This window comes from Leuresthes tenuis, unplaced genomic scaffold (assembly GCF_036924035.1).
Source record: "Leuresthes tenuis unplaced genomic scaffold, fLeuTen1.0.hap1 SCAF_12, whole genome shotgun sequence".
NCBI lineage: Eukaryota > Metazoa > Chordata > Actinopteri > Atheriniformes > Atherinopsidae > Leuresthes > Leuresthes tenuis.
In genome coordinates this window covers 1,327,027-1,345,537 of record NW_027325366.1, presented here as the reverse complement: position 1 = coordinate 1,345,537, position 18,511 = coordinate 1,327,027, and the positions used below count along the sequence as shown (strand labels likewise).

At 49.1% G+C, this 18,511-nt stretch overlaps 34 non-coding genes and 1 pseudogene across 34 annotated transcripts; 1 reads left to right on the top strand and 34 right to left on the bottom strand.

The window, feature by feature from the left end:
• Positions 1-19: 19 nt before the first annotated feature.
• LOC140266443 (U2 spliceosomal RNA) lies at positions 20-210 on the bottom strand. The gene has a single exon (XR_011907073.1). It is a non-coding gene; the product is annotated as a U2 spliceosomal RNA (small nuclear RNA).
• Positions 211-474: 264 nt separating this feature from the next.
• On the bottom strand, positions 475-591 carry LOC140266072 (U5 spliceosomal RNA). Its single transcript, XR_011906741.1, has one exon. It is a non-coding gene; the product is annotated as a U5 spliceosomal RNA (small nuclear RNA).
• Positions 592-967: 376 nt separating this feature from the next.
• Positions 968-1,158, bottom strand: LOC140266269 (U2 spliceosomal RNA). The gene has a single exon (XR_011906913.1). It is a non-coding gene; the product is annotated as a U2 spliceosomal RNA (small nuclear RNA).
• Positions 1,159-1,433: 275 nt separating this feature from the next.
• Positions 1,434-1,547, bottom strand: LOC140321007 (U5 spliceosomal RNA). Its single transcript, XR_011918771.1, has one exon. It is a non-coding gene; the product is annotated as a U5 spliceosomal RNA (small nuclear RNA).
• Positions 1,548-1,946: 399 nt separating this feature from the next.
• Positions 1,947-2,137, bottom strand: LOC140320148 (U2 spliceosomal RNA). The gene has a single exon (XR_011918022.1). It is a non-coding gene; the product is annotated as a U2 spliceosomal RNA (small nuclear RNA).
• Positions 2,138-2,401: 264 nt separating this feature from the next.
• On the bottom strand, positions 2,402-2,515 carry LOC140321006 (U5 spliceosomal RNA). The gene has a single exon (XR_011918770.1). It is a non-coding gene; the product is annotated as a U5 spliceosomal RNA (small nuclear RNA).
• Positions 2,516-2,914: 399 nt separating this feature from the next.
• Positions 2,915-3,105, bottom strand: LOC140320438 (U2 spliceosomal RNA). The gene has a single exon (XR_011918287.1). It is a non-coding gene; the product is annotated as a U2 spliceosomal RNA (small nuclear RNA).
• A 276-nt stretch (positions 3,106-3,381) lies between these two features.
• LOC140320676 (U5 spliceosomal RNA) lies at positions 3,382-3,494 on the bottom strand. The gene has a single exon (XR_011918467.1). It is a non-coding gene; the product is annotated as a U5 spliceosomal RNA (small nuclear RNA).
• Positions 3,495-3,903: 409 nt separating this feature from the next.
• On the bottom strand, positions 3,904-4,094 carry LOC140320442 (U2 spliceosomal RNA). The gene has a single exon (XR_011918292.1). It is a non-coding gene; the product is annotated as a U2 spliceosomal RNA (small nuclear RNA).
• Positions 4,095-4,369: 275 nt separating this feature from the next.
• LOC140321005 (U5 spliceosomal RNA) lies at positions 4,370-4,483 on the bottom strand. Its single transcript, XR_011918769.1, has one exon. It is a non-coding gene; the product is annotated as a U5 spliceosomal RNA (small nuclear RNA).
• Positions 4,484-4,882: 399 nt separating this feature from the next.
• On the bottom strand, positions 4,883-5,078 carry LOC140320656 (U2 spliceosomal RNA). Its single transcript, XR_011918449.1, has one exon. It is a non-coding gene; the product is annotated as a U2 spliceosomal RNA (small nuclear RNA).
• Positions 5,079-5,164: 86 nt separating this feature from the next.
• LOC140320640 (U2 spliceosomal RNA) lies at positions 5,165-5,294 on the bottom strand (annotated as a pseudogene).
• A 216-nt stretch (positions 5,295-5,510) lies between these two features.
• LOC140321004 (U5 spliceosomal RNA) lies at positions 5,511-5,624 on the bottom strand. Its single transcript, XR_011918768.1, has one exon. It is a non-coding gene; the product is annotated as a U5 spliceosomal RNA (small nuclear RNA).
• A 399-nt stretch (positions 5,625-6,023) lies between these two features.
• LOC140266412 (U2 spliceosomal RNA) lies at positions 6,024-6,214 on the bottom strand. Its single transcript, XR_011907044.1, has one exon. It is a non-coding gene; the product is annotated as a U2 spliceosomal RNA (small nuclear RNA).
• Positions 6,215-6,489: 275 nt separating this feature from the next.
• On the bottom strand, positions 6,490-6,603 carry LOC140265590 (U5 spliceosomal RNA). The gene has a single exon (XR_011906300.1). It is a non-coding gene; the product is annotated as a U5 spliceosomal RNA (small nuclear RNA).
• A 385-nt stretch (positions 6,604-6,988) lies between these two features.
• On the bottom strand, positions 6,989-7,179 carry LOC140320178 (U2 spliceosomal RNA). Its single transcript, XR_011918050.1, has one exon. It is a non-coding gene; the product is annotated as a U2 spliceosomal RNA (small nuclear RNA).
• A 275-nt stretch (positions 7,180-7,454) lies between these two features.
• On the bottom strand, positions 7,455-7,568 carry LOC140320727 (U5 spliceosomal RNA). The gene has a single exon (XR_011918514.1). It is a non-coding gene; the product is annotated as a U5 spliceosomal RNA (small nuclear RNA).
• A 386-nt stretch (positions 7,569-7,954) lies between these two features.
• LOC140266445 (U2 spliceosomal RNA) lies at positions 7,955-8,145 on the bottom strand. Its single transcript, XR_011907075.1, has one exon. It is a non-coding gene; the product is annotated as a U2 spliceosomal RNA (small nuclear RNA).
• A 275-nt stretch (positions 8,146-8,420) lies between these two features.
• Positions 8,421-8,534, bottom strand: LOC140321003 (U5 spliceosomal RNA). The gene has a single exon (XR_011918767.1). It is a non-coding gene; the product is annotated as a U5 spliceosomal RNA (small nuclear RNA).
• A 399-nt stretch (positions 8,535-8,933) lies between these two features.
• LOC140320249 (U2 spliceosomal RNA) lies at positions 8,934-9,124 on the bottom strand. Its single transcript, XR_011918115.1, has one exon. It is a non-coding gene; the product is annotated as a U2 spliceosomal RNA (small nuclear RNA).
• Positions 9,125-9,388: 264 nt separating this feature from the next.
• Positions 9,389-9,502, bottom strand: LOC140321002 (U5 spliceosomal RNA). The gene has a single exon (XR_011918766.1). It is a non-coding gene; the product is annotated as a U5 spliceosomal RNA (small nuclear RNA).
• Positions 9,503-9,901: 399 nt separating this feature from the next.
• On the bottom strand, positions 9,902-10,092 carry LOC140320437 (U2 spliceosomal RNA). The gene has a single exon (XR_011918286.1). It is a non-coding gene; the product is annotated as a U2 spliceosomal RNA (small nuclear RNA).
• A 276-nt stretch (positions 10,093-10,368) lies between these two features.
• LOC140320675 (U5 spliceosomal RNA) lies at positions 10,369-10,481 on the bottom strand. The gene has a single exon (XR_011918466.1). It is a non-coding gene; the product is annotated as a U5 spliceosomal RNA (small nuclear RNA).
• A 409-nt stretch (positions 10,482-10,890) lies between these two features.
• Positions 10,891-11,081, bottom strand: LOC140320441 (U2 spliceosomal RNA). The gene has a single exon (XR_011918291.1). It is a non-coding gene; the product is annotated as a U2 spliceosomal RNA (small nuclear RNA).
• A 275-nt stretch (positions 11,082-11,356) lies between these two features.
• Positions 11,357-11,470, bottom strand: LOC140265967 (U5 spliceosomal RNA). Its single transcript, XR_011906644.1, has one exon. It is a non-coding gene; the product is annotated as a U5 spliceosomal RNA (small nuclear RNA).
• Positions 11,471-11,879: 409 nt separating this feature from the next.
• LOC140320251 (U2 spliceosomal RNA) lies at positions 11,880-12,070 on the bottom strand. The gene has a single exon (XR_011918117.1). It is a non-coding gene; the product is annotated as a U2 spliceosomal RNA (small nuclear RNA).
• A 265-nt stretch (positions 12,071-12,335) lies between these two features.
• LOC140321038 (U5 spliceosomal RNA) lies at positions 12,336-12,449 on the bottom strand. Its single transcript, XR_011918799.1, has one exon. It is a non-coding gene; the product is annotated as a U5 spliceosomal RNA (small nuclear RNA).
• A 386-nt stretch (positions 12,450-12,835) lies between these two features.
• On the bottom strand, positions 12,836-13,026 carry LOC140320312 (U2 spliceosomal RNA). The gene has a single exon (XR_011918172.1). It is a non-coding gene; the product is annotated as a U2 spliceosomal RNA (small nuclear RNA).
• A 267-nt stretch (positions 13,027-13,293) lies between these two features.
• Positions 13,294-13,407, bottom strand: LOC140321001 (U5 spliceosomal RNA). Its single transcript, XR_011918765.1, has one exon. It is a non-coding gene; the product is annotated as a U5 spliceosomal RNA (small nuclear RNA).
• A 409-nt stretch (positions 13,408-13,816) lies between these two features.
• Positions 13,817-14,007, bottom strand: LOC140266411 (U2 spliceosomal RNA). The gene has a single exon (XR_011907043.1). It is a non-coding gene; the product is annotated as a U2 spliceosomal RNA (small nuclear RNA).
• A 275-nt stretch (positions 14,008-14,282) lies between these two features.
• LOC140321000 (U5 spliceosomal RNA) lies at positions 14,283-14,396 on the bottom strand. The gene has a single exon (XR_011918764.1). It is a non-coding gene; the product is annotated as a U5 spliceosomal RNA (small nuclear RNA).
• Positions 14,397-14,805: 409 nt separating this feature from the next.
• LOC140320452 (U2 spliceosomal RNA) lies at positions 14,806-14,996 on the bottom strand. The gene has a single exon (XR_011918301.1). It is a non-coding gene; the product is annotated as a U2 spliceosomal RNA (small nuclear RNA).
• Positions 14,997-15,263: 267 nt separating this feature from the next.
• On the bottom strand, positions 15,264-15,377 carry LOC140320999 (U5 spliceosomal RNA). The gene has a single exon (XR_011918763.1). It is a non-coding gene; the product is annotated as a U5 spliceosomal RNA (small nuclear RNA).
• A 1,012-nt stretch (positions 15,378-16,389) lies between these two features.
• On the top strand, positions 16,390-16,553 carry LOC140265854 (U1 spliceosomal RNA). The gene has a single exon (XR_011906541.1). It is a non-coding gene; the product is annotated as a U1 spliceosomal RNA (small nuclear RNA).
• Positions 16,554-18,106: 1,553 nt separating this feature from the next.
• Positions 18,107-18,297, bottom strand: LOC140266410 (U2 spliceosomal RNA). Its single transcript, XR_011907042.1, has one exon. It is a non-coding gene; the product is annotated as a U2 spliceosomal RNA (small nuclear RNA).
• Between the last annotated feature and the right edge of the window lie 214 nt (positions 18,298-18,511).

Genomic DNA, 18,511 nt, shown 5'->3' with positions numbered 1-18,511 from the left:
GCTTTTTAACAAGAGCAGAGAAGAGTGCACCGTTCCCAGCGGCACTGCAGTACCGGGTCGATGCTTGGAGTGAACGGAGCAAGCTCCTTTTTCAACTCCTGTTCCTAAAAGTCCATTTAATATGTAGTCCTCGTATAGAGGACATATCAGATATTAAACTGATAAGAACAGATACTACACTTGATCTTAGCCAAAAGGCCGAGAAGCGATAACTGTCCACTGGTTCACGTCCGAGTGCCCTTCCTGGCACAATGCGCACTTGTCACGGTGTTCTTTTTATGGCCATAGGTGGCCAGAGAGTCACTTTGCACCTCCGCTGCACTGAGCACTCTTCAGCCCTTTTAAATGGTATAACTTTGCACTCCCGCGAGCACCATTCAAGCAACATCGGCACAGTCACAACAAGTAAGGCGACTCTACTCAGGGAAGTCACTCTGCACAGGAACAAGATTTCTTTTTCACAGACAGAAAGGGCTTCACATGCAAAGGTAAAGCCTGCCAAAAATAGAAACAACTCATTAGTGCTGCTCTCCACGGAAGTCTTTAGTAAAAGGCGAATGACTTGTACGTTATGAAGAGAAACCAGAGTACGATTATCCGTCACTGCGGGAGCAGGGCACCAGGCCAGTTGGCATAGCCACCTTCCCCATGGTGAGCTTTGCTTGGTTGAGACGCTTGCTCCCCGGCTGACCAAGTAGGAACAATCGGGCCCTATTCGATGGCTGCCTTGTCTTTTACTCTGTGCAAAAGACAAGGCAGCCACAAACACCACGGGAAACACCGTATTGAGGCTTTGTTCTGAGCGCTCATTCGGTGTCGCGTTTCTTTCAAGCAATTCTCCCGGTTAGCCCGCACTCGGCTCGCTCCCAGAGCCGTGTTAAAGTCTGCCTAGCATTCACTCCCTTTTCTCAGCAGACTAAAAGAAACTTCCATCCTGCACCACTGTTTGCTTTTTCACAAGAGCAGAGAAGAGCGCACCGTTCCCAGCGGCACTGCAGTACCGGGTCGATGCTTGGAGTGAACGGAGCAAGCTCCTTTTTCAACTCCTGTTCCTAAAAATCCATTTAATATGTTGTCCTCGTATAGAGGACATATCAGATATTAAACTGATAAGAACAGATACTACACTTGATCTTAGCCAAAAGGCCGAGAAGCGATAACTGTCCACTGGTTCACGTCCGAGGGCCCTTCCTGGCACAATGCGCACTTGTCGCGGTGTTCTTTTTATGGCCATAGGTGGCCAGAGTGTCACTTTGCACCTCCGCCCACCCGCTGCACTGAGCACTCTTCAGCCCTTTTAAATGGTATAACTTTGCACTCCCGGGAGCACCATTCAAGCAACATCGGCACAGTCACAACAAGTAAGGCGACTCTACTCAGGGAAGTCACTCTGCACAGGAACAAGATTTCTTTTGCACAGAGAGAAAGGGCTTCACCCGCAAAGGTAAAGCCTGCCAAAAATAGAAACAACTCATTAGTGCTGCTCTCCACGGAAGTCTTTAGTAAAAGGCGAAAGACTTGTACGTTATGAAGAGAAACCAGAGTACGATTATCCGTCACTTCGGGAGCAGGGCACCAGGCCAGTTGGCATAGCCACCTTCCCCATGGTGAGCTTTGCATGGTTGAGACGCTTGCTCCCCGGCTGACCAAGTAGGAACAATTGGGCCCTATTCGAAGGCTGCCTTGTCTTTTACTCTGTGCAAAAGACAAGGCAGCCACAAACACCACGGGAAACACCGTATTGAGGCTTTGTTCTGAGCGCTCATTCGGTGTCGCGTTTCTTTCAAGCAATTCTCCCGGTTAGCCCGCACTCGGCTCGCTCCCAGAGCCGTGTTAAAGTCTGCCTCGCATTCACTCCATTTTCTCAGCAGACTAAAAGAAAATTTCATCTTGGGCTCCCTGAAACTTCCATCCTGCACCACGGTTTGCTTTTTCACAAGAGCAGAGAAGAGCGCACCGTTCCCAGCGGCACTGCAGTACCGGGTCGATGCTTGGAGTTAACAGAGCAAGCTCCTTTTTCAACTCCTGTTCCTAAAAGTCCATTTAATATGTAGTCCTCGTATAGAGGACATATCAGATATTAAACTGATAAGAACAGATACTACACTTGATCTTAGCCAAAAGGCCGAGAAGCGATAACTGTCCACTGCTTCACGTCCGAGGGCCCTTCCTGGCACAATGCGCACTTGTCGCGGTGTTCTTTTTATGGCCAGAGGTGGCCAGAGAGTCACTTTGCACCTCCGCCCACCCGCTGCACTGAGCACTCTTCAGCCCTTTTAAATGGTATAACTTTGCACTCCCGCGAGCACCATCGGCACAGTCACAACAAGTAAGGCGAGTCTACTCAGGGAAGTCACTCTGCACAGGAACAAGATTTCTTTTGCACGGACAAAAAGGGCTTCACCCGCAAAGGTAAAGCCTGCCAAAAATAGAAACAACTCATTAGTGCTGCTCTCCACGGAAGTCTTTAGTAAAAGGCGAAAGACTTGTACGTTATGAAGAGAAACCAGAGTACGATTATCCGTCACTGCGGGAGCAGGGCACCAGGCCAGTTGGCATAGCCACCTTCCCCATGGTGAGCTTTGCTTGGTTGAGACGCTTGCTCCTCGGCTGACCAAGTAGGAACAATCGGGCCCTATTCGATGGCTGCCTTGTCTTTTACTCTGTGCAAAAGACAAGGCAGCCACAAACACCACGGGAAACAACGTATTGAGGCTTTGTTCTGAGCGCTCATTCGGTGTTGCGTTTCTTTCAAGCAATTCTCCCGGTTAGCCCGCACTCGGCTCACTCCCAGAGCCGTGTTAAAGTCTGCCTCGCATTCACTCCCTTTTATCAGCAGACGAAAAGAAAATTTCATCTTGGGCTCCCTGAAACCTCCATCCTGAACCACTGTTTGCTTTTTCACAAGAGCAGAGAAGAGCGCACCGTTCCCAGCGGCACTGCAGTACCGGGTCGATGCTTGCAGTGAACGGAGCAAGCTCCGTTTTCAATTCCTGTTCCTAAAAATCCATTTAATATGTAGTCCTCGTATAGAGGACATATCAGATATTAAACTGATAAGAACAGATACTACACTTGATCTTAGCCAAAAGGCCGAGATGCGATAACTGTCTACTGGTTCACGTCCGAGGGCCCTTCCTGGCACAATGCGCACTTGTCGCGGTGTTCTTTTTATGGCCATAGGTGGCCAGAGAGTCACTTTGCACCTCAGCCCACCCGCTGCACTGAGCACTCTTCAGCACTTTTAAATGGTATAACTTTGCACTCCCGCGAGCACCATTCAAGCAACATCGGCACAGTCACAACAAGTAAGGCGACTCTACTCAGGGAAGTCACTCTGCACAGGAACAAGATTTCTTTTGCACAGACAGAAAGGGCTACACCCGCAAAGGTAAAGCCTGCAAAAAATAGAAACAACTCATTAGTGCTGCTCTCCACGGAAGTCTTTAGTAAAAGGCGAAAGACTTGTACGTTATGAAGAGAAACCAGAGTACGATTATCCGTCACTTCGGGAGCAGGGCACCAGGCCAGTTGGCATAGCCACCTTCCCCATGGTGAGCTTTGCTTGGTTGAGATGCTTGCTCCCCCTTGCTCCTCGGCTGACAAAGTAGGAACAATCGGGCCCTATTCGATGGCTGCCTTGTCTTTTACTCTGTGCAAAAGACAAGGCAGCAACAAACACCACGGGAAACACCGTATTGAGGCTTTGTTCTGAGCGCTCATTCGGTGTCGCGTTTCTTTCAAGCAATTCTCCCGGTTAGCCCGCACCCGGCTCGCTCCCAGAGCCGTGTTAAAGTCTGCCTCGCATTCACTCCCTTTTCTCAGCAGACTAAAAGAAAATTTCATCTTGGGCTCCCTGAAACTTCCATCCTGCACCACTGTTTGCTTTTTCACAAGAACAGAGAAGAGCGCACCATTTCCAGCGGCACTGCAGTACCGGGTCGATGCTTGGAGTGTACGGAGCAAGCTCCTTTTTCAACTCTTGTTCCTAAAAATCCATTTAATATGTAGTCCTCGTATAGAGGACATATCAGATATTAAACTGATAAGAACAGATACTACACTTGATCTTAGCCAAAAGGCCGAGAAGCGATAACTGTCCACTGGTTCACGTCCGAGGGCCCTTCCTGGCACAATGCGCACTTGTCGCGGTGTTCTTTTTATGGCCATAGGTGGCCAGAGTGTCACTTTGCACCTCCGCCCACCCGCTGCACTGAGCACTCTTCAGCCCTTTTAAATGGTATAACTTTGCACTCCCGGGAGCACCATTCAAGCAACATCGGCACAGTCACAACAAGTAAGGCGACTCTACTCAGGGAAGTCACTCTGCACAGGAACAAGATTTCTTTTGCACAGAGAGAAAGGGCTTCACCCGCAAAGGTAAAGCCTGCCAAAAATAGAAACAACTCATTAGTGCTGCTCTCCACGGAAGTCTTTAGTAAAAGGCGAAAGACTTGTACGTTATGAAGAGAAACCAGAGTACGATTATCCGTCACTTCGGGAGCAGGGCACCAGGCCAGTTGGCATAGCCACCTTCCCCATGGTGAGCTTTGCATGGTTGAGACGCTTGCTCCCCGGCTGACCAAGTAGGAACAATTGGGCCCTATTCGAAGGCTGCCTTGTCTTTTACTCTGTGCAAAAGACAAGGCAGCCACAAACACCACGGGAAACACCGTATTGAGGCTTTGTTCTGAGCGCTCATTCGGTGTCGCGTTTCTTTCAAGTAATTCTCCCGGTTAGCCCGCACTCGGCTCGCTCCCAGTGCCGTGTTAAAGTCTCCCTCGCATTCACTCTCTTTTCTCAGCAGACTAAAAGAAAATTTCATCTTGGGCTCCCTGAAACTTCCATCCTGCACCACTGTTTGCTTTTTCTCAAGAGCAGAGAAGAGCGCACCGTTCCCAGCGGCACTGCAGTACCGGGTCAATGCTAGGAGTGAACGGAGCAAGCTCCTTTTTCAACTCCTGTTCCTAAAAGTCCATTTAATACAGTGTTTCTCAATTCCGGTCCTCATGACCCACTGCCCTGCATGTTTTCAATGTTTCCCTCCTCCACCACACCTGATTCAAATGAATGGCTGCTTATCAGGCCACTACAGAGCTTGATGACGAGCTGATCATTTGAATCAGGTGTGGTGGAGGAGGGAAACTTCGAAAACATGCAGGGCAGTGGGTCATGAGGACCGGAATTGAGAAACACTGATTTAATATGTAGTCCTCGTATAGAGGACATATCAGATATTAAACTGATAAGAACAGATACTACACTTGATCTTAGGCAAAAGGCCGAGAAGCGATAACTGTCCACTGGTTCACGTCCGAGGGCCCTTCCTGGCACAATGCGCACTTGTCGCGGTGTTCTTTTTATGGCCAGAGGTGGCCAGAGAGTCACTTTGCACTCCCGCGAGCACCATTCAAGCAACATCGGCACAGTCACAACAAGTAAGGCGACTCTACTCAGGGAAGTCACTCTGCACAGGAACAAGATTTCTTTTGCACGGACAAAAAGGGCTACACCCGCAAAGGTAAAGCCTGCCAAAAATAGAAACAACTCATTAGTGCTGCTCTCCACGGAAGTCTTTAGTAAAAGGCGAAAGACTTGTACGTTATGAAGAGAAACCAGAGTACGATTATCCGTCACTGCGGGAGCAGGGCACCAGGCCAGTTGGCATAGCCACCTTCCCCATGGTGAGCTTTGCTTGGTTGAGACGCTTGCTCCTCGGCTGACCAAGTAGGAACAATCGGGCCCTATTCGATGGCTGCCTTGTCTTTTACTCTGTGCAAAAGACAAGGCAGCCACAAACACCACGGGAAACACCGTATTGAGGCTTTGTTCTGAGCGCTCATTCGGTGTCGCGTTTCTTTCAAGCAATTCTCCCGGTTTGCCCGCACTCGGCTCGCTCCCAGAGCCGTGTTAAAGTCTGCCTCACATTCACTCCCTTTTCTCAGCAGACTAAAAGAAAATTTCATCTTGGGCTCCCTGAAACTTCCATCCTGCACCACGGTTTGCTTTTTCACAAGAGCAGAGAAGAGCGCACCGTTCCCAGCGGCACTGCAGTACCGGGTCGATGCTTGGAGTGAACGGAGCAAGCTCCTTTTTCAACTCCTGTTCCTAAAAATCCATTTAATATGTAGTCCTCGTATAGAGGACATATCAGATATTAAACTGATAAGAACAGATACTACACTTGATCTTAGCCAAAAGGCCGAGAAGCGATAACTGTCCACTGGTTCACGTCCGAGGGCCCTTCCTGGCACAATGCGCACTTGTCGCGGTGTTCTTTTTATGGCCATAGGTGGCCAGAGAGTCACTTTGCACCTCCGCCCACCCGCTGCACTGAGCACTCTTCAGCACTTTTAAATGGTATAACTTTGCACTCCCGCGAGCACCATTCAAGCAACATCGGCACAGTCACAACAAGTAAGGCGACTCTACTCAGGGAAGTCACTCTGCACAGGAACAAGATTTCTTTTGCACAGACAGAAAGGGCTTCACACGCAAAGGTAACGCCTGCCAAAAATAGAAACAACTCATTAGTGCTGCTCTCCACGGAAGTCTTTAGTAAAAGGCAAAAGACTTGTACGTTATGAAGAGAAACCAGAGTACGATTATCCGTCACTGCGGGAGCAGGGCACCAGGCCAGTTGGCATAGCCACCTTCCCCATGGTGAGCTTTGCTTGGTTGAGACGCTTGAGCCCCCTTGCTCCTCGGCTGAACCAAGTAGGAACAATCGGGCCCTATTCGATGGCTGCCTTGTCTTTTACTCTGTGCAAAAGACAAGGCTGCCACAAACACCACGGGAAACACCGTATTGAGGCTTTGTTCTGAGCGCTCATTCGGTGTCGCGTTTCTTTCAAGCAATTCTCCCGGTTAGCCCGCACTCGGCTCGCTCCGAGAGCCGTGTTAAAGTCTGCCTCGCATTCACTCCCTCTTCTCAGCAGACTAAAAGAAAATTTCATCTTGGGCTCCCTGAAACTTCCACAAGAGCAGAGAAGAGCGCACCGTTCCCAGCGGCACTGCAGTACCGGGTCGATGCTTGGAGTGAACGGAGCAAGCTCCTTTTTCAACTCCTGTTCCTAAAAATCCATTTAATATGTAGTCCTCGTATAGAGGACATATCAGATATTAAACTGATAAGAACAGATACTATACTTGATCTTAGCCAAAAGGCCGAGAAGCGATAACTGTCCACTGGTTCACGTCCGAGGGCCCTTCCTGGCACAATGCGCACTTGTCGCGGTGTTCTTTTTATGGCCATAGGTGGCCAGAGAGTCACTTTGCACCTCCGCCCACCCGCTGCACTGAGCACTCTTCAGCCCTTTTAAATGGTATAACTTTGCACTCCCGCGAGCACCATTCAAGCAACATCGGCACAGTCACAACAAGTAAGGCGACTCTACTCAGGGAAGTCACTCTGCACAGGAACAAGATTTCTTTTGCACAGAGAGAAAGGGCTTCACCCGCAAAGGTAAAGCCTGCCAAAAATAGAAAAAACTCATTAGTGCTGCTCTCCACGGAAGTCTTTAGTAAAAGGCGAAAGACTTGTACGTTATGAAGAGAAACCAGAGTACGATTATCCGTCACTGCGGGAGCAGGGCACCAGACCAGTTGGCATAGCCACCTTCCCCGTGGTGAGCTTTGCTTGGTTGAGACGCTTGCTCCCCCTTGCTCCTCGGCTGACCAAGTAGGAACAATCGGGCCCTATTCGATGGCTGCCTTGTCTTTTACTCTGTGCAAAAGACAAGGCAGCCACAAACACCACGGGAAACACCGTATTGAGGCTTTGTTCTGAGCGCTCATTCAGTGTCGCGTTTCTTTCAAGCAATTCTCCCGGTTAGCCCGCACTCGGCTCGCTCCCAGAGCCGTGTTAAAGTCTGCCTCGCATTCACTCCCTTTTTTCAGCAGACTAAAAGAAACTTCCATCCTGCACCACTGTTTGCTTTTCCACAAGAGCAGAGAAGAGGGCACCGTTCCCAGTGGCACTGCAGTACCGGGTCAATGCTTGGAGTGAACGGAGCAAGCTCCTTTTTCAACTCCTGTTCCTAAAAATCCATTTAATATGTAGTCCTCGTATAGAGGACATATCAGATATTAAACTGATAAGAACAGATACTACACTTGATCTTAGCCAAAAGGCCGAGAAGCGATAACTGTCCACTGGTTCACGTCCGAGGGCCCTTCCTGGCACAATGCGCACTTGTCGCGGTGTTCTTTTTATGGCCATAGGTGGCCAGAGAGTCACTTTGCACCTCCGCCCACCCGCTGCACTGAGCACTCTTCAGCCCTTTTAAATGGTATAACTTTGCACTCCCGGGAGCACCATTCAAGCAACATCGGCACAGTCACAACAAGTAAGGCGACTCTACTCAGGGAAGTCACTCTGCACAGGAACAAGATTTCTTTTGCACAGAGAGAAAGGGCTTCACCCGCAAAGGTAAAGCCTGCCAAAAATAGAAACAACTCATTAGTGCTGCTCTCCACGGAAGTCTTTAGTAAAAGGCGAAAGACTTGTACGTTATGAAGAGAAACCAGAGTACCATTATCCGTCACTTCGGGAGCAGGGCACCAGGCCAGTTGGCATAGCCACCTTCCCCATGGTGAGCTTTGCATGGTTGAGACGCTTGCTCCCCGGCTGACCAAGTAGGAACAATCGGGCCCTATTCGAAGGCTGCCTTGTCTTTTACTCTGTGCAAAAGACAAGGCAGCCACAAACACCACGGGAAACACCGTATTGAGGCTTTGTTCTGAGCGCTCATTCGGTGTCGCGTTTCTTTCAAGCAATTCTCCCGGTTAGCCCGCACTCGGCTCGCTCCCAGAGCCGTGTTAAAGTCTGCCTCGCATTCACTCCATTTTCTCAGCAGACTAAAAGAAAATTTCATCTTGGGCTCCCTGAAACTTCCATCCTGCACCACGGTTTGCTTTTTCACAAGAGCAGAGAAGAGCGCACCGTTCCCAGCGGCACTGCAGTACAGGGTCGATGCTTGGAGTTAACAGAGCAAGCTCCTTTTTCAACTCCTGTTCCTAAAAGTCCATTTAATATGTAGTCCTCGTATAGAGGACATATCAGATATTAAACTGATAAGAACAGATACTACACTTGATCTTAGCCAAAAGGCCGAGAAGCGATAACTGTCCACTGGTTCACGTCCGAGGGCCCTTCCTGGCACAATGCGCACTTGTCGCGGTGTTCTTTTTATGGCCAGAGGTGGCCAGAGAGTCACTTTGCACCTCCGCCCACCCGCTGCACTGAGCACTCTTCAGCCCTTTTAAATGGTATAACTTTGCACTCCCGCGAGCACCATCGGCACAGTCACAACAAGTAAGGCGAGTCTACTCAGGGAAGTCACTCTGCACAGGAACAAGATTTCTTTTGCACGGACAAAAAGGGCTTCACCCGCAAAGGTAAAGCCTGCCAAAAATAGAAACAACTCATTAGTGCTGCTCTCCACGGAAGTCTTTAGTAAAAGGCGAAAGACTTGTACGTTATGAAGAGAAACCAGAGTACGATTATCCGTCACTGCGGGAGCAGGGCACCAGGCCAGTTGGCATAGCCACCTTCCCCATGGTGAGCTTTGCTTGGTTGAGACGCTTGCTCCTCGGCTGACCAAGTAGGAACAATCGGGCCCTATTCGATGGCTGCCTTGTCTTTTACTCTGTGCAAAAGACAAGGCAGCCACAAACACCACGGGAAACAACGTATTGAGGCTTTGTTCTGAGCGCTCATTCGGTGTTGCGTTTCTTTCAAGCAATTCTCCCGGTTAGCCCGCACTCGGCTCACTCCCAGAGCCGTGTTAAAGTCTGCCTCGCATTCACTCCCTTTTATCAGCAGACGAAAAGAAAATTTCATCTTGGGCTCCCTGAAACCTCCATCCTGAACCACTGTTTGCTTTTTCACAAGAGCAGAGAAGAGCGCACCGTTCCCAGCGGCACTGCAGTACCGGGTCGATGCTTGCAGTGAACGGAGCAAGCTCCGTTTTCAATTCCTGTTCCTAAAAATCCATTTAATATGTAGTCCTCGTATAGAGGACATATCAGATATTAAACTGATAAGAACAGATACTACACTTGATCTTAGCCAAAAGGCCGAGATGCGATAACTGTCTACTGGTTCACGTCCGAGGGCCCTTCCTGGCACAATGCGCACTTGTCGCGGTGTTCTTTTTATGGCCATAGGTGGCCAGAGAGTCACTTTGCACCTCAGCCCACCCGCTGCACTGAGCACTCTTCAGCACTTTTAAATGGTATAACTTTGCACTCCCGCGAGCACCATTCAAGCAACATCGGCACAGTCACAACAAGTAAGGCGACTCTACTCAGGGAAGTCACTCTGCACAGGAACAAGATTTCTTTTGCACAGACAGAAAGGGCTACACCCGCAAAGGTAAAGCCTGCAAAAAATAGAAACAACTCATTAGTGCTGCTCTCCACGGAAGTCTTTAGTAAAAGGCGAAAGACTTGTACGTTATGAAGAGAAACCAGAGTACGATTATCCGTCACTTCGGGAGCAGGGCACCAGGCCAGTTGGCATAGCCACCTTCCCCATGGTGAGCTTTGCTTGGTTGAGATGCTTGCTCCCCCTTGCTCCTCGGCTGACAAAGTAGGAACAATCGGGCCCTATTCGATGGCTGCCTTGTCTTTTACTCTGTGCAAAAGACAAGGCAGCAACAAACACCACGGGAAACACCGTATTGAGGCTTTGTTCTGAGCGCTCATTCGGTGTCGCGTTTCTTTCAAGCAATTCTCCCGGTTAGCCCGCACCCGGCTCGCTCCCAGAGCCGTGTTAAAGTCTGCCTCGCATTCACTCCCTTTTCTCAGCAGACTAAAAGAAAATTTCATCTTGGGCTCCCTGAAACTTCCATCCTGCACCACTGTTTGCTTTTTCACAAGAACAGAGAAGAGCGCACCATTTCCAGCGGCACTGCAGTACCGGGTCGATGCTTGGAGTGTACGGAGCAAGCTCCTTTTTCAACTCTTGTTCCTAAAAATCCATTTAATATGTAGTCCTCGTATAGAGGACATATCAGATATTAAACTGATAAGAACAGATACTACACTTGATCTTAGCCAAAAGGCCGAGAAGCGATAACTGTCCACTGGTTCACGTCCGAGGGCCCTTCCTGGCACAATGCGCACTTGTCGCGGTGTTCTTTTTATGGCCATAGGTGGCCAGAGAGTCACTTTGCACCTCCGCCCACCCGCTGCACTGAGCACTCTTCAGCCCTTTTAAATGGTATAACTTTGCACTCCCGCGAGCACCATTCAAGCAACATCGGCACAGTCACAACAAGTAAGGCAACTCTCCTCAGGGAAGTCACTCTGCACAGGAACAAGATTTCTTTTGCACAGACAGAAAGGGCTTCACCCGGAAAGGTAAAGCCTGCCAAAAATAGAAACAACTCATGAGTGCTGTTCTCCACGGAAGTCTTTAGTAAAAGGCGAAAGACTTGTACGTTATGAAGAGAAACCAGAGTACGATTATCCGTCACTGCCTGAGCAGGGCACCAGGCCAGTTGGCATAGCCACCTTCCCCATGGTGAGCTTTGCTTGGTTGAGACGCTTGCTCCCCCTTGCTCCTCGGCTGACCAAGTAGGAACAATCGGGCCCTATTCGATTGCTGCCTTGTTTTTTACTCTGTGCAAAAGACAAGGCAGCCACAAACACCACGGGAAACACCGTATTGAGGCTTTGTTCTGAGCGCTCATTCGGTGTCGCGTTTCTTTCAAGCAATTCTCCCGGTTAGCCCGCACTCGGCTCGCTCCCAGAGCCGTGTTAAAGTCTGCCTCGCATTCACTCCATTTTCTCAGCAGACTAAAAGAAAATTTCATCTTGGGCTCCCTGAAACTTCCATCCTGCACCACGGTTTGCTTTTTCACAAGAGCAGAGAAGAGCGCACCGTTCCCAGCGGCACTGCAGTACCGGGTCGATGCTTGGAGTGAACGGAGCAAGCTCCTTTTTCAACTCCTGTTCCTAAAAATCCATTTAATATGTAGTCCTCGTATAGAGGACATATCAGATATTAAACTGATAAGAACAGATACTACATTTGATCTTAGCCAAAAGGCCGAGAAGTGATAACTGTCCACTGGTTCACGTCCGAGGGCCCTTCCTGGCACAATGCGCACTTGTCGCGGTGTTCTTTTTATGGCCATAGGTGGCCAGAGAGTCACTTTGCACCTCCGCCCACCCGCTGCACTGAGCACTCTTAAATGGTATAACTTTGCACTCCCGCGAGCACCATTCAAGCAACATCGGCACAGTCACAACAAGTAAGGCGACTCTACTCAGGGAAGTCACTCTGCACAGGAACAAGATTTCTTTTGCACAGACAGAAAGGGCTTCACCCGCAAAGGTAAAGCCTGCCAAAAATAGAATCAACTCATTAGTGCTGCTCTCCACGGAAGTCTTTAGTAAAAGGCGAAAGACTTGTACGTTATGAAGAGAAACCAGAGTACGATTATTTGTCACTGCGGGAGCAGGGCACCAGGCCAGTTGGCATAGCCACCTTCCCCATGGTGAGCTTTGCTTGGTTGAGACGCTTGCTCCCCCTTGCTCCTCGGCTGACCAAGTAGGAACAATCGGGCCCTATTCGATGGCTGCCTTGTTTTTTACTCTGTGCAAAAGACAAGGCAGCCACAAACACCACGGGAAACACCGTATTGAGGCTTTGTTCTGAGCGCTCATTCGGTGTCGCGTTTCTTTCAAGCAATTCTCCCGGTTAGCCCGCACTCGGCTCGCTCCCAGAGCCGTGTTAAAGTCTGCCTCGCATTCACTCCCTTTTCTCAGCAGACTAAAAGAAACTTCCATCCTGCACCACTGTTTGCTTTTTCACAAGAGCAGAGAAGAGGGCACCGTTCTCAGTGGCACTGCAGTACCGGGTCAATGCTTGGAGTGAACGGAGCAAGCTCCTTTTTCAACTCCTGTTCCTAAAAATCTATTTAATATGTAGTCCTCGTATAGAGGACATACCAGATATTAAACTGATAAGAACAGATACTACACTTGATCTTAGCCAAAAGGCCGAGAAGCGATAACTGTCCACTGGTTCACGTCCGAGGGCCCTTCCTGGCACAATGCGCACTTGTCGCGGTGTTCTTTTTATGGCCATAGGTGGCCAGAGAGTCACTTTGCACCTCCGCCCACCCGCTGCACTGAGCACCCTTTTAAATGGTATAACTTTGCACTCCCGCGAGCACCATTCAAGCAACATCGGCACAGTCACAACAAGTAAGGCGACTCTACTCAGGGAAATCACTCTGCACAGGAACAAGATTTCTTTTGCACAGACAGAAAGGGCTTCACCCGCAAAGGTAAAGCCTGCCAAAAATAGAAACAACTCATTAGTGCTGCTCTCCACGGAAGTCTTTAGTAAAAGGCGAAAGACTTGTACGTTATGAAGAGAAACCAGAGTACGATTATCCGTCACTGCGGGAGCAGGGCACCAGGCCAGTTGGCATAGCCACCTTCCCCATGGTGAGCTTTGTTTGGTTGAGACGCTTGCTCCCCCTTGCTCCTCGGCTGCCCAAGTAGGAACAATCGGGCCCTTTTTGATGGCTGCCTTGTCTTTTACTCTGTGCAAAAGACAAGGCAGCCACAAACACCACGGGAAACACCGTATTGAGGCTTTGTTCTGAGCGCTCATTCGGTGTCGCGTTTCTTTCAAGTAATTCTCCCGGTTAGCCCGCACTCGGCTCGCTCCCAGTGCCGTGTTAAAGTCTCCCTCGCATTCACTCTCTTTTCTCAGCAGACTAAAAGAAAATTTCATCTTGGGCTCCCTGAAACTTCCATCCTGCACCACTGTTTGCTTTTTCACAAGAGCAGAGAAGAGCGCACCGTTCCCAGCGGCACTGCAGTACCGGGTCGATGCTTGGAGTGAACGGAGCAAGCTCCTTTTTCAACTCCTGTTCCTAAAAATCCATTTAATATGTAGTCCTCGTATAGAGGACATATCAGATATTAAACTGATAAGAACAGATACTACACTTGATCTTAGCCAAAAGGCCGAGAAGCGATAACTGTCCACTGGTTCACGTCCGAGGGCCCTTCCTGGCACAATGTGCACTTGTCGCGGTGTTCTTTTTATGGCCATAGGTGGCCAGAGAGTCACTTTGCACCTCCGCCCACCCGCTGCACTGAGCACTCTTCAGCCCTTTTAAATGGTATAACTTTGCACTCCCGCGAGCACCATTCAAGCAACATCGGCACAGTCACAACAAGTAAGGCGACTCTACTCAGGGAAGTCACTCTGCACAGGAACAAGATTTCTTTTGCACAGACAGAAAGGGCTTCACCCGCAAAGGTAAAGCCTGCCAAAAATAGAAACAACTCATTAGTGCTGCTCTCCACGGAAGTCTTTAGTAAAAGGCGAAAGACTTGTACGTTATGAAGAGAAACCAGAGTACGATTATCCGTCACTGCGGGAGCAGGGCACCAGGCCAGTTGGAATAGCCACCTTCCCCATGGTGAGCTTTGCTTGGTTGAGACGCTTGCTCCCCCTTGCTCCTCGGCTGACCAAGTAGGAACAATCGGGCCCTATTCGATGGCTGCCTTGTTTTTTACTCTGTGCAAAAGACAAGGCAGCCACAAACACCACGGGAAACACCGTATTGAGGCTTTGTTCTGAGCGCTCATTCGGTGTCGCGTTTCTTTCAAGCAATTCTCCCGGTTAGCCCGCACTCGGCTCGCTCCCAGAGCCGTGTTAAAGTCTGCCTCGCATTCACTCCCTTTTCTCAGCAGACTAAAAGAAAATTTCATATTGGGCTCCCTGAAACTTCCATCCTGCACCACTGTTTGCTTTTTCACAAGAGCAGAGAAGAGCGCACCGTTCCCAGTGGCACTGCAGTACCGGGTCAATGCTTGGAGTGAACGGAGCAAGCTCCTTTTTCAACTCCTGTTCCTAAAAATCAATTTAATATGTAGTCCTCGTATAGAGGACATATGAGATATTAAACTGATAAGAACAGATACTACACTTGATCTTAGCCAAAACGCCGAGAAGCGATAACTGTCCACTGGTTCACGTCCGAGGGCCCTTACTGGCACAATGCGCACTTGTCGCGGTGTTCTTTTTATGGCCATAGGTGGCCAGAGAGTTACTTTGCACCTCCGCCCACCCGCTGCACTGAGCACCCTTTTAAATGGTATAACTTTGCACTCCCGCGAGCACCATTCAAGCAACATCGGCACAGTCACAACAAGTAAGGCGACTCTACTCAGGGAAGTCACTCTGCACAGGAACAAGATTTCTTTTGCACAGACAGAAAGGGCTTCACCCGCAAAGGTAAAGCCTGCCAAAAATAGAAACAACTCATTAGTGCTGCTCTCCACGGAAGTCTTTAGTAAAAGGCGAAAGACTTGTACGTTATGAAGAGAAACCAGAGTACGATTATCCGTCACTGCGGGAGCAGGGCACCAGGCCAGTTGGCATAGCCACCTTCCCCATGGTGAGCTTTTCTTGGTTGAGACGCTTGCTCCCCCTTGCTCCTCGGCTGCCCAAGTAGGAACAATCGGGCCCTATTCGATGGCTGCCTTGTCTTTTACTCTGTGCAAAAGACAAGGCAGCCACAAACACCACGGGAAACACCGTATTGAGGCTTTGTTCTGAGCGCTCATTCGGTGTCGCGTTTCTTTCAAGCAATTCTCCCGGTTAGCCCGCACTCGGCTCACTCCCAGAGCCGTGTTAAGGTCTGCCTCGCATTCACTCCCTTTTCTCAGCAGACTAAAAGAAACTTCCATCCTGCACCACTGTTTGCTTTTTCACAAGAGCAGAGAAGAGCGCACCGTTCCCAGCGGCACTGCAGTACCGGGTCGATGCTTGGAGATGCGCTGAAAGAAATACATTTTTGCTGCAAGTTCCTTGGTTGTCTGTCTGCACTGGAGATATGCAAGATAGCAAGGTTTGCCAAATGCTGCAGCATGTCGACACAACAGATATGCAGCTGCGCAGTTGTCAGGTGAGGTCATACAGTGCAGTCACTCTAGGCAGGTGGGCATTGCCTTAGAGATGGGGAGGAACAAAATGAAAAAAAGAGGACAAGTGACCACTGAAGTGGATCTTTAGCAAGGTTTGCCAAATGCTGCAGCATGTCTGCACTGGAGATATGCAGCTGCCCAGCAGTTAGGGTTTGCCTCAACTGAGAAAATTCCCAGTGTGGGTGTGGCTTTAGAGATGGGGAGGAGGGGAAAGAAATACATTTGTGCTGCAAGTTCCTTGGTTGTTTAAAAGAAAAAGTGATCAGAAAGATAATGAAAAGCCTTACTGTTTAATCTGCAAACATTTTAGTTTCGGGGTAGCTGCTGCTGCTGGCATGGCACACCAGACAGTTGAAGTTGCAGCACCGTCCGGCCGAGTGAGGCACCTGGGAAAGAGGTATCAGCCTCTGACATTTCCAGCTCATACTTACCTGGCAGGAGAGACACCATGATCAAGAAGGTGGTTCACTCAAGGCGAGGCTCAGTCATTGCACACCGACTGTACTGACCCTTGCGAATTCCCCAAATGTGGGAATCTCGACTGCATAATTTCTGGTAGTGGGGGACTGCGTTCGCACTTTCCCCTGATTTGGCTGTTTAACATCAGTATATCTCATCTAAAATTCCCGTTTTTGACCTTGTGTCACTGTTTCATAACACCTTGCCATTTTTAAAATGGATGATTAATAAGGTACGCTGAAGGTTTGCCAAATGCTGCTATATGATAGCCGATAAAGAGACTGCTAACGTCACACAGGAAACCAACTTACTGCTGCTAAAGGTGCTTCTTCAAAGGTCCTCCAGAGCTTCACTGTCGCACCACTCTTCTGGGTTTTGTTTCAGTCATTAGAAGCCAAACTATTGCTTTTATAGGTTACTTTTAATCAAAGTTTAAGCCTCTAATGATGGAGAGCAGTTCATTCAGTCCTGACTAGAACCAGAAAATATCACCATATTAGTCCAGTGCTCAGGTCTCTGCACTAGCTTTCTGTCGCTCAGAGAATAGACTTTAAGTTCTATTTAGCTGTGCACATGACAACTGAAAGTATTTTATTTGCACTCTTCGCTTTTAATTTAATTAATTAGTTATTTTCTATCTTTTATGGAATTATTTTATTGGCCTTCTTGTGATTTTATGTAGCTGTAAAGCAATTTTGTTTACGAATTGTGCTCTACAAATAAACTTGCCTTGCCTTTCCTCAACCTAAAAGGAGCTTTCCATTTGTGGGGCTTCTGCAGGCCCCTCCCCGTCTTCTGCCTCACCTGACTGCTGTCCACCATTCAGGGGTTTTGGTGGTAAATTTGAATTTCCCAGCCTAGCTGTTTTAAATAGCTCATCAACTGCCTCTGACTGCCCTCCATTTCCACCTCCTTCCTGTATTTTTAGGGATTTCAACTTGTTGGCAAAAGATTTTGGGCAATCTCTGAAGAGGTGGTTTTATTCTCCACAGAGATTGCACTTTCTGCCATTCGTACACTCTTCGATGGTGTAACCAATTTCTCTACATTTGCGACAAAATACCTTTGTGCAGGCGTCCAACAGATGCCCATGCTCCCCACGCGGCAGAGTTTCGGCTGTCCCTGGTAGTGGATGTAGCCTCTGTTTTTCTCCAAGACAATCATGGGTGGGAGATGTTTCAGGCCCTAGAAGCCCTGGGGGTCTTGCCATTGTTGGATGGGGACCCTCCAGGTGCAATTCCAAATGCCATTGCAGTATTTCAACCTGCAATGAGCAAGAAAGCAAAAACAACCAAAAAAATTGGCACAGTTGGCATAGCCACCTTCCCCATGGTGAGCTTTGCTTGGTTGAGACGCTTGCTCCCCCTTGCTCCTCGGCTGACCAAGTAGGAACAATCGGGCCCTATTCGATGGCTGCCTTGTCTTTTACTCTGTGCAAAAGACAAGGCAGCCACAAACACCACGGGAAACACCGTATTGAGGCTTTGTTCTGAGCGCTCATTCGGTGTCGCGTTTCTTTCAAGCAATTCTCCCGGTTAGCCCGCACTCGCCTCGCTCCCAGAGCCGTGTTAAAGTCTGCCTCGCATTCACTCCCTTTTCTCAGCAGACTAAAAGAAAATTTCATCTTGGGCTCCGTGAAACTTCCATCCTGCACCACTGTTTGCTTTTTCACAAGAGCAGAGAAGAGCGCACCGTTCCCAGCGGCACTGCAGTACCGGGTCGATGCTTGGAGTGAACGGAGCAAGCTCCTTTTTCAACTCCTGTTCCTAAAAATCCATTTAATATGTAGTCCTCGTATAGAGGACATATCAGATATTAAACTGATAAGAACAGATACTACACTTGATCTTAGCCAAAAGGCCGAGAAGCGATAACTGTCCACTGGTTCACGTCCGAGGGCCCTTCCTGGCACAATGCGCACTTGTCGCTGTGTTCTTTTTATGGCCATAGGTGGCCAGAGAGTCACTTTGCACCTCCGCCCACCCGCTGCACTGAGCACTCTCCAGCCCTTTTAAATGGTATAACTTTGCACTCCCGCGAGCACCATTCAAGCAACATCGGCACAGTCACAACAAGTAAGGCGACT